We start from the raw sequence: 11,154 nt of genomic DNA on the forward strand, positions 1-11,154 counted from the left end.
TCTAAGTTTTCAGTTCACTTTATCTTCGTTTGGAAGAAACCCCCCTCCTCCCCTATTCTCCTCCTTTACCTGTAATTGGGCGGCACGGCGGTCCAGTGGTTAGCACTGTGAACCACACAGCAAGAATACTGCCGGTCCTAGTTCGATAGGACCGGTGAGTGTTTCTGTGGGGAGTTTGTATGTCCTTCCCGTGTCCGCGTGGGTTTTCCCCGGGCTCTCCGGTTTCCTCCCACCATCCAAAGACATTCAACATACTTAACAATCAAGCTGGTCTAATTCCTTACGTTCCCTTAGCTACAGCGGCAGGGGAGTTCTGAGATCAACCGAGCTCAGGCTCCCTTCTTGCTCTGCCAACGGGAGGAAGCCCCGGGCTCGAGGAGCCCTTGAGCTCGGGGCTCTCTCCCGGGACAGCATGCCAAATAAGCTTTGTAAATCATCAGCTAAGTGTGAACTCTTGAAAGTGACATTGGTGAAGTAGCAACAGTTTCTGCTGTTCTGACGTCGGCTGCAAATGTGAGGGAACTGCGGAAGAAAGTAGTTCCTCTAACAAAAGGGTTTTTAGAGTCTCTGTGTTTGATTTTCTTTTCCCTACACACAAATATGCCGTCGAACTGTTATATAAACGCAGTATCACACTCGTAGCAGTGCGATGTAGCTGTATATCATCCCTGGTGGGACACACAATGCACTCCTCCAACCAGTGCTGATATACAGCCATATCGCACTGCTACTCGTGTAATATTGCTCAAATAGCTAATATATTTGAACATATATGCACATATTTGTAAATCCAATTGCTAACAATTAAAGCGGCCATTTTTGCCATTTATAAACATAATTGGACTTGTATGTCATTTATGCAATTTGCATATATTGCAATATATCAGATTTCTAAACAAAAGATGTAAATAAGGTCAGTTACATAAGAGACAAAATACAACTAATCACAGTTTTGGGGTATTTCCCAAAATCAAATATGGATTTTTCTATACAGTATTATAGGGTGAAAAAGCAGAACGTCCAAAGAGTGTACGAATATGCATTATTCATGAAACAGCAGGCAAACAATACCCAGATGACTTACTGCATCCGCTGAGACTCACCGGCAGACACTGTGCTTCAGTATATCATATGAGACCCGAAAAGCCATCAGATATAACAAATTGTTACACCTTATGCCTTTATGTCCTCTCATCTGAGAGCTGTTTTTATTCAAATCTTTTTAAATAACCTGAAAGCAAACAAATTAAAAAAAACAACTGAGATCACATTTCAAATGACACAAATGAGTTGCAAAGTTAAACCACATATAAAGAAGAAAATAAACTAACAATCTTTGTTTTATTGCACTGTCAGTGTTGAAAGATGCATTTTAAATTTAGTATAAACACATATACCAAATACATAATGCTATAAAATATACCAAAACAAAATGTTAAAATAAGAATAAAAGTGACCTGCTTTAAAGGTTTATCTGTTATTACAAAATAGCATCTGCTGTAGGTCTAGTTGGTATGAAATGACATAGACTAACTACAGTAATCGAGAACTGAACACAAGTACAAGCATAGGAGGCTACAGTTAAACGTATCTCTTCCTCCTGTTATTCTCTTTGCTTTGCTGTTTAAAATGCTTCTCTCACGCTGCATCTCCTGTCCCAGATGCACCTCTCTAATTTCTGCTCAATCTGTTTCATACTGACAGACCAGAATCAGCAGTCGCCTTCTATTTGTGTGCATGAAGAATAATAGGGAGAAATTAATTAGTTCAAATTTACAAAAGAAACATGTCTTCACTTGATTACCTGCCAGCACACTATGTAAAAAAGAGATAATCTGCTTGCTCTTGTGTCTTTTTATCTTTTTATGGACGGATGGACAGAAAGACAAACACATACAGACAAATATACAGACAGACAGACAAACGGACACATATATAGACAGACAAACAAACAAATTTTACTGTGTAGATAGACAAACAGACAAATTTACAGACAGACAGACAGACAGACAGACAAACAAATATATAGACAGACTGACAGACAAATATACAGACAGACAGACATATAGACAGACAGACAGACAAATAGACACCCAAACAGACAAATATATAGACAAACAAATATACAGACAGACAAATATATAGACAGACAAATATACAGACATATAGACAAACAAACAGACAAATATACAGACAGACAAACAGACAATTATACAGTGTAGATAGACAAACAGACAAATATACAGACAGACAGACGAACAGACAAATATATAGACAGACAGAAAGACAGACAAATATACAGACAGACAAATATATAGACAGAAAAACATATAGACAGATAGTAATATAGACAAATAGACAGACAGACAGACAAATAGACACCCAAACAGACAAAAATATAGACTGACAAAAAGATAAATACACAGAAAGACATACAGACAAATATATAAATAGCCAGACAGACAAATATATAGACAGACAGACAAACAAATATAAAAACAGACAGACAGACAGACAAACAGACAAATGCATAGACAGACAAGACAAATATATAGAGACACACATACAAACACATAAATACACACACACACACATTGTCTGTATATAGACAGACAAATATATAGATAGACATACAGACAAATAAATAGACATACAGAGAGAAAAATATATAGACAGACACACAGACAAAAATATATAGACAGAGACAGACAAAAATATATAGACATACATACATAGGCAAATATATAGAAAGACGGACAGACATGCAGGCAGACAAATATATAAACAGGTATAGAGAAAGACAAATATATAGACAGACAGAAAGACAGACAGACAGACAGACAGACAGATATATAGACAGACACAACACAGACAAAAAATAGCAGAAAGAGACACAAATATTTGGAAAGACAAACATACAAATATATATAAACAGACATACACCGAAAAAACCATAAACAGACAGAAAAACAAATATATAGACACAGACAGACAGACAGACAGACAGACAGACAGATAGATAGATAGATGTGTAGGTACAAAAGAGCAAGAGGGTTGGGAAACACTGCAATAAAGCACTCTAAAGTGAAACTGAAACCGAGAATCCCACAGTGAAGCAGTTCTCAGGATTTCATTTATCATTAATGAGATTTACACTCTCTCGGAGAATAAAGTTTCTTGGGTTTCAAATCTCACATCAGAGCGGATGACAACATTCTGCAGACACAAGGGTTTTTACAGTACAGTGCTGTCTTATCTAAGGTTGACTGTTTTCCTATGCATGCATGTATGAGGATGGCTGTGAGATTTTTTAGGCCAGACTTTTTTATCTCTTTGTTGGTGTTTTGAATCTCTCTACTGCAGTGGGAGTATCTGAATACTCTGCTGGATACAGATGCTAGGGCTAGATTTCAGGGCAAGTGAAAATGGCTATTCAACTATATCACACGTTGTGTTTTCATATTTAAAGGGAACATAATAATAGTAGATAATACTCAGTTTAATAATGAACACATGCACACAAGAAAAATGTGCACTCCATCAAATGTCTGTGCTTTTTTGCTCCAAAAGTTATGAGAGATAAAAATGTATTTGCACTTATTTACAATAGATTTTTGGCTATCATTAAATTCAGTCACAAATGCTTTCTTGTTTTTGTCTTCTTCAGTAGTTTGTTGTAGTTTTTTGTTTTCTCCCCTCCATTTCTTTTCCGACTATAAAACAACATTACTCTTGTTTCGTGTTGATAATTGTGGACAAACTAAGTAGTGCAAAACATTACAATGGCCTTTCATGAGTTGTGGGTAGGCCTACATTGTACACATGGTTAAAGAAACTAAAAAATATGGAAGGTGATTGAGATCAAAAGACTATAAAGAAAAAAAACATCCAAATATGACAGTTAAATGGTAACTTTGAATACTTCTTGAGGTGTTGAGGTGGAAATTTTTGTGGAAGCTGATATTACATGCCATTAAAATCTACAATATCCCTCACAAATAAACATGATATCTGATGTTTATATATGTATATTCTAACACACCAATACAAATACAGCCTCTAACAATCATATTTCAATACAATATATGCAATTGTGATTTCCAATACAGGCTCATTGTGATTATGTACACCCGTATACATTTCTGGACAGCGTGAATTATGTAGCCAGAGCCATGTATGACAGCATTTTGGCTTTAAAACAAACGCTACGGGGTGGTATGACACCGCTGAAGGCTTCTGTTTTTTTTTGCGCTTCTGACCGCTTACCTCTGCGTGGACGGCTTTTCTGCTGTTACCAGTTTGCCCAGTAGCTCGCCGCATACGTCGCGGGACTTGAGACACAAGCCCCTTTCACACATACAGACCTTTCAATTTTCCGGAAAGGTTGTATGTGTGAACAGGTCCTTTTTGAAAATACCGGTAAATTCGTTCTGGCTATTTTCCGGAAAGAGAAGTTGTAACATTACCGGCAATTTGCCGGAATGCTGCGCTATGTGAATGCAGAAGGAAGATTACCGTAATAAGCGTGTGCACGTCTAGAACGTGCTGACGTGAGACGTCTGCTTTAGCCAATCACAACGGTCAGACGCATTTACGTCCGCGCGGTTTGTGAGAATAAAAACCTTTGAATATTTTTCCAGACACATTAAGCTGCTAGAAGTTAGTCAGATCACATTTATATGTTCTTCTTAATGCCAACTGTGTAAATAATCATCGATGAGATGAACATCTCGACATGAGAAAGTGATCCTGCGAAAGTTGTTCACAATATTGATCATCCACAGAGTTTGTAATTTAGTCAAATGTTTACAAATACAAGCGCAGCCGTTTAAAGCTCATTTGTGGTTAATGATGTCAGAATTTACCGGTATTTTGGAATGGATGTGTGAATGCTCTTTTCCGGAAAATTTCCGTAACGTCCTCGCCTGTGTGAACAGCGCTTTTTTGAATATACCGGTAAAGTCGTTCCGGAAATTTTCCGGATATTTACCGGTGTCACTGTGTGAAAGGGGCTACAGAGCAAAGTTGACCACGACAACGATGGCGAATAATGGTTCCAGAAAGCAGGTAAAACAAAAGGCAAAAAATGTTTGGAGGTATCGGTCTGTCTGTCAGTCGACAGCGGGCTCTGGTGGATGTATGTGAAAAGAGCAGGCACGAATGGCAATCGCGGAAGAAATGTGACATCTGAAAAAGCCTACACAGCGGCCTCTGGTGGATTCAAGAAAACAAAAACTGCAAAAAACATACCTCCTGTGATGTATTTCGCACTCTCCAAAAATGTATATAAGGGTACGTATACATAATTGGCAATTTCAGTGGTCATTCTGCTTGTTTCTGCACAAACATGGTCAAACTGAGCAAATACGAGGACATTCCATAGGCGTGATGTATTGTACACTATAAGAACACTTATTATAGCCTTACCCTATCCCTACCCGTAAATCAAGCCCTCAGAGGAAACCTGTGATAAATATTGAATGTAAAAAGACCACATTTAGTATGATTTTTAACAGTTTTGAATTATGAGGACACAAGGCATGTCCTCATAAACCACCTCAACATTGTAATACCTAGGTCATACCCATGTCATAATACGTTATACCAACAAAACCAGTGACACACACACACACACACACACACACACACACACACACACACACACACACACACACACACCAGAGCTCTAAAATGCTTCCATCTGCTAAGGCGTAAATTCACATTGTTAAACCCAACAAACTGAAAGGCACTGTTTAAATACGATGCTTTATGGAACACCATAAGGTGACCTCAGTACCGCAATGCCTTATGGGAACATACCTGTAAATCAAAGTGCAATCATGAATCTCTTTATCTGCTCTGCTTATCCAGTCAACCGTGTCAGGGTTCGAATCCAGTCCCAGTTCTCTTTCGAGATGAAGCGCCTAAAGTACATGCAGGCCTCCTTAATTCCTCTTTCTATGAACTCTAGGCTTAAATTACAGCTATCAATCTTTATGATTCATAAGCCATAAATTCAAGTGCTTATGACGTCAAGATGCCGTTAACCTCAGAAGGGAACAGAGCGGCCGTAGTTCAGCTCCGAGATCCTGACATACGCATCCCTCGGGACAGCAGGATCCTACGGCTATAGAAAAAAATGTAGAAGAGAGAGAGAGAGAGAGAGAGAGAGAGAGAGAGTGCGGCCGAGCAAAGCAAAGATGAAAAAGACAAACCGATCAATAAAAGTGAAGTTACATCAGAAATGACCTGCCTGTGGAGTTAGGCGCTCGAAAAGGCAGAGCCGACAGCGTCTTCTTCTCCTTGTCAGAGATTGGAGGAACAGCAGAGCCGGGGGAGTTGGAGAGACAGCAAGGAGGGAAAGAAAAAGAGAGAGCATCTTTGTCAGGGTGACAGGGGTTGAATTATTCAGTTTCTGTCCAGCTGCTGGGTTAAATAGCCATGTTTAATTCATTCACAAAAGCTAAAATTCTGACTGGATACATTGGAATGTAATGTGAACACACATCTGGAGCAGAATTCCCTTTTGGTTCGCAACTGGTAATGTGAACGGTACATTTTAAATCACTGACTAAAATGTTACAGTGCTTTTTAAAAAGTTTGGGCTGAGAAATAAACAAAATAGAGGGAAAGCCAAAAAACCAACATAGGCTCATTCGGAACATGCAGCCCCTTTTATATTTCTTGAGATCATGAATTATGTAGCCAGAAGTACGTATGGCTGTATTTCATCTATTAAATGAACGTCGTTCCTTTTCTTGCTTACCAGCTGACTGCTTTTTTTCATATGGACACCTTTTCTGCTGTTACCAGTAGCTCGACATGTACATCTGCGGACTTGAGACACAGTGAGGAGTTGACCGTGACAACGGGGTTCAAGTCCAGTGAAGAATGGTTCCAGGTAGCGAGTAAGACAAAAACTAAAGCTAAACAACAAGTAAACAACTGGGTGAGAATGTGGAAAAATCTGAAAATGTGGTAAAAGGGAGCTTTTCTTTTCTGGATTGCATTTGAAAACACTGCCATTGGGTTTAGGGAAATGGGGAGGGGGGAGGGGGGCAATCCAACACTATTGGTTAGGTTTAGGGAAGAGGGTGGGCAGGTCATTCAGTCTGTAGACAGTCAGTCTAAAGCAAGCCTCTGGTGGATTTACATAAGAAGAGCGGGTCTGAATGGCACCTGCAAGAGAAATTTGAAATCTGAAAAAGCATACACAGTGATTCGTGTGGATTCGCGAAAAACAAAAACATAGCTCCTAGGATGTATTTTGCTCTCTCCAAAAATGTATATAGGGGTACGTAATTAGAATAAGCCTGGGTTGAAAAAAACAGGGAGACACTTTTTTTTTTGTTTATTTATGTGATTGCTTAGCAGAATATTCAGTAGCCATAACTAGAAGCTAGAAATCATTAAATACTAAAATTATTGTAATATTATGAGAAAGTACTGTTAAAATTGTAAATTTTTTCTTAAATACTGTCTTTAGTTGTATTAATATATTACAAAAATACTCAATCACTCAATTAGATTTGGCTTAGGGCCTGTCTGATTTATGAAGAATGGCCACAGTGGAACTAACAATTTATATATATATATTATGTATAAAATATATATATATTATGTACAGAGTGTGTCTGAGCCTCGAAAATTATTAGGAAGGCTATTTCAAAGTTTCCAAAGGAGCCATAAATGAGAAGGCTCAACCTCATTTAATCGACTTTTATTCTAGGTACCACCAGGGGCCCTGAGTTTTGAAATCTTAAAGAGCGGGTTGGATTGTAGTGAGACAGAAGGCTGGTTAGATAAACAGGAGTTAGATTATTTAAAACTTTGTAGGTAAGAAGCAATACTTTATAATCAATACAGAACTTAACAGGCAGCCAGTGTAAGGAGGAAAATAATCACTAGACATTCTTGTAATTTACTTTAACGAGACATTTATTAACTTTTAGAATTGCTATACTTACAATTGAATTTGCAAATGAATTAAATATTATTATACAATACTGGCTCGAAATGTTACACGCTTTATGTCAGCCTTTTTAATTCAATAAATTAGCATTTTTCGCTTTGGTGTTGCCACCTTTTCTGAATATGTAATTAGCACTTTTTGAGTTTTTTGGCTGAGCATCCAGTTAAGAGGGATGTGCGTGTTTTCGTACAGTTTTTCATTATACAATAATGTACTACATATTTTAGAAAATGTTGAAACCACCTGATAATTTTTAAAAACTTTTTAGCCTGAAAGTAATTCAAATCATCTCTAAGTGATGCTCTTTTAGATGTAATAATGTTACTCCTTTCTAGAGCATCCCTAATATGCCTTTCATAAGATTTAGTCCAGTGCAGCATGGGGCTGTTTAAATGTCAGCATCAAGGTAAATTACTCATGTTCTGACAGGTGTTTTAATAAAAGTGGAAATTAAACCAGCATAGCCCATCTGCACATATCGATAATTCACCGGTGCACACATAAAACACCAGGCAAAGGACACAAACACAACGCTGAAGAATAACACTGAAATACTGAGGAAAGCTGCAGTACCTGCTGACCCTGAGCTGTAAAGATGTTTGTGTATGTGTGTATACTGTGATGTTTGTTTGACCATTGTGTGTGTGTGTGTGTGTGTGTGTGTGTGTGTGTGTGTGTTCTGCGATGTGTGTTTGACCTGTGGTGTGAGTGTGTGTGTGTGTGTGTGTGAGAGAGAGAGAGAGAGAGAGAGAGAGAGAGAGCTGTAAGGAGTGTAAACTATAGGGTGAGTATTTCTTCTTAGTTCCCTGAAAATAGAAATACCGCAGAGAAATGAGCTCATCTGTTGGCAGTTATGTGCACATCTGACCTCTTCTGCACACACACACACACACACACACACACACACACACACACACACACACACACACACACACACACACACACACACACACACACACACACACACACACACAGACACAATACAGAGTATTTACCTTCATGCACTAAAATCTCCAACACATTTCCACATATTCCTCCAACACATAAAGAAACATAGAAGAAAAACAGAAAAACAATTTAAACACCTGAACAAAGCATCTGAGTCTAAGCTTAGGATTAGAAATTACATAAAGGGCGCCCAAGCATACGGCCCGAGAGGCGCTTCAAAGATGGCCACCGAGTGAAATGACTAGCCTTAAAGGGAGTTTGCTAGTACAGCAGGAATGATGATGATGCTTAGGTTACTGCAGTAAACAAACCAGCATGATGTCAAATCTAGCAGAAATTTATGGATGTCATAAAATATACAGCATTCTAATATTGGCAGATTAAATTCCAGATAATTTTAGCATACAGCTAAACACTATATTATCAAAATTATACAAAATTTAATATCTTGTAAAATAGCATTTAATACTATTTAGGGCCTTGAATTTATTCTACATTGATTTATCAACTTTTAATACCTTTTTTTTAGCACCTGGCAGAGACCCTAATGTACTGTATGTAACACAGATAAAGATCTCATTGGTAATCAACTTTTGAGCCATTCACCTGAGTTAACGAAATAAGCTGAATAAATAATGTATCTACTCACTCTAAAGCTGGAGGATGCAATGACTGATATTAAATATTTAAAAGCAGTTTGTGGCTGTCTCGATTTTATTATAATTTTTATTTTCTAAAAAAAAAAGTGTAACTATGTCATCCACCCACAAAGTCTAAAGGAGTCAACCAGACAAACCACAACAACACAATAGCCCCTTTCACACAGTGATACCGGTAAATACCCTGAAAATTACCAGAACGACTTTACCGGTATATTAAAAAAGTACCATTCACAGAGGCAAGGATGCTATGGAATTTTTCCGGAAAAGACCATTTACACATCCATTCCAAAATACCAGTAAATTCTGACATCATTAATCAGAATTGACCTCTAAAAGGCTGCACTTTTATTTGTAAACATTTGACTACACTACAAACTCTGTGAATGGATAAGTATTATGAACAACTTTGATAAAAAAAAAAACATATGGGGGAACACCTTTGCATGTAGAGATACATAATTTATGTGTGTGCTGGCCCTCACCGGCTGCTTCGCGTGCACATGCGTCAAGCAACTGAAGCAAGCAGAGCTTGAAGTTAAACAAACAACAGCTTATCATAAGCATTTTATTGATAATTTTTACACAGTTGACATTAAGAAGGAACATAGAAACATTATCTGACTATCATCTAGCAGCTAAATGTGTCTGGAAAAATATTCAAAGGGTTTTATCTTCAATTCAATTCAGCTTTATTTGTATAGCGCTTTTACAATGTAGATTGTGTCAAAGCAGCTTCACATAAACGGTCATAGTAAATTGGAACAGAGTAGTTCAGTTTTTAGTGTTTAAGTTCAGTTCAGTTCAGCTTAGTTCAGTGTGATTTAAAATCATTACTGAGAGTCCAAACACTGAAGAGCAAATTCATCGATGGGTAGCTCTACCGATCCCAATGCAATGCAAGCTAGAGGCGACAGCGGAGAGGGAAAAAAAACTTCACCGATTGGCGAGTGAAGAAAAAAAACCTTGAGAGAAACCAGACTCAGTTGGGCACGACCATTTTAATTTCTCAGCTGGCCAAACGTCTTGTGCAGAGCTGCAGTCTCAGTGGCTGAGGCTGGATGCTGGCCTCAGCGAAGACTCGTTTGTCCCTGGAGCATCACTGGAATCAGTCTCATGTTCTCCACTCATGTTCTCATGTTTATCTTCATAAACAGCGCGGATGTGAATGTGTCTGAATGTTCTGATTGGCTGGAGTACACGCCTCATGTCAGCGTGTTCTAAGAGTGACCGTGCTCTTTCCAGCAATCTTCCTTCTGCGTTCTCAAAGCGCAGCATTCTGGCAAATTACCGGTAACGTTACAACTCTTTCCGGGAAATTGCCATAACGAATTTACCGGTATTATCAAAAAGGGCCCCTTCACACATACAGACCTTTCCGGAAAATTGCCGTTAATTTTTTGGAAAAGTCTGTATGTGTGAAAGGGGCTAATGTGAGCTTGTTCACAGTAGAGTTGTTGAAGCTCTATTTTAAAAGATTACAAGCCACAGTACAATCCTCGCCAGCAGTTTATTTTCAGATGGAAATACATTGGTAGAAAAGTTCACTTTGCAGGACCGGTTTTAAAAAAGAGA

This window comes from Danio rerio, chromosome 2 (assembly GCF_049306965.1).
Source record: "Danio rerio strain Tuebingen ecotype United States chromosome 2, GRCz12tu, whole genome shotgun sequence".
Taxonomy (NCBI): Eukaryota; Metazoa; Chordata; class Actinopteri; order Cypriniformes; family Danionidae; genus Danio; species Danio rerio.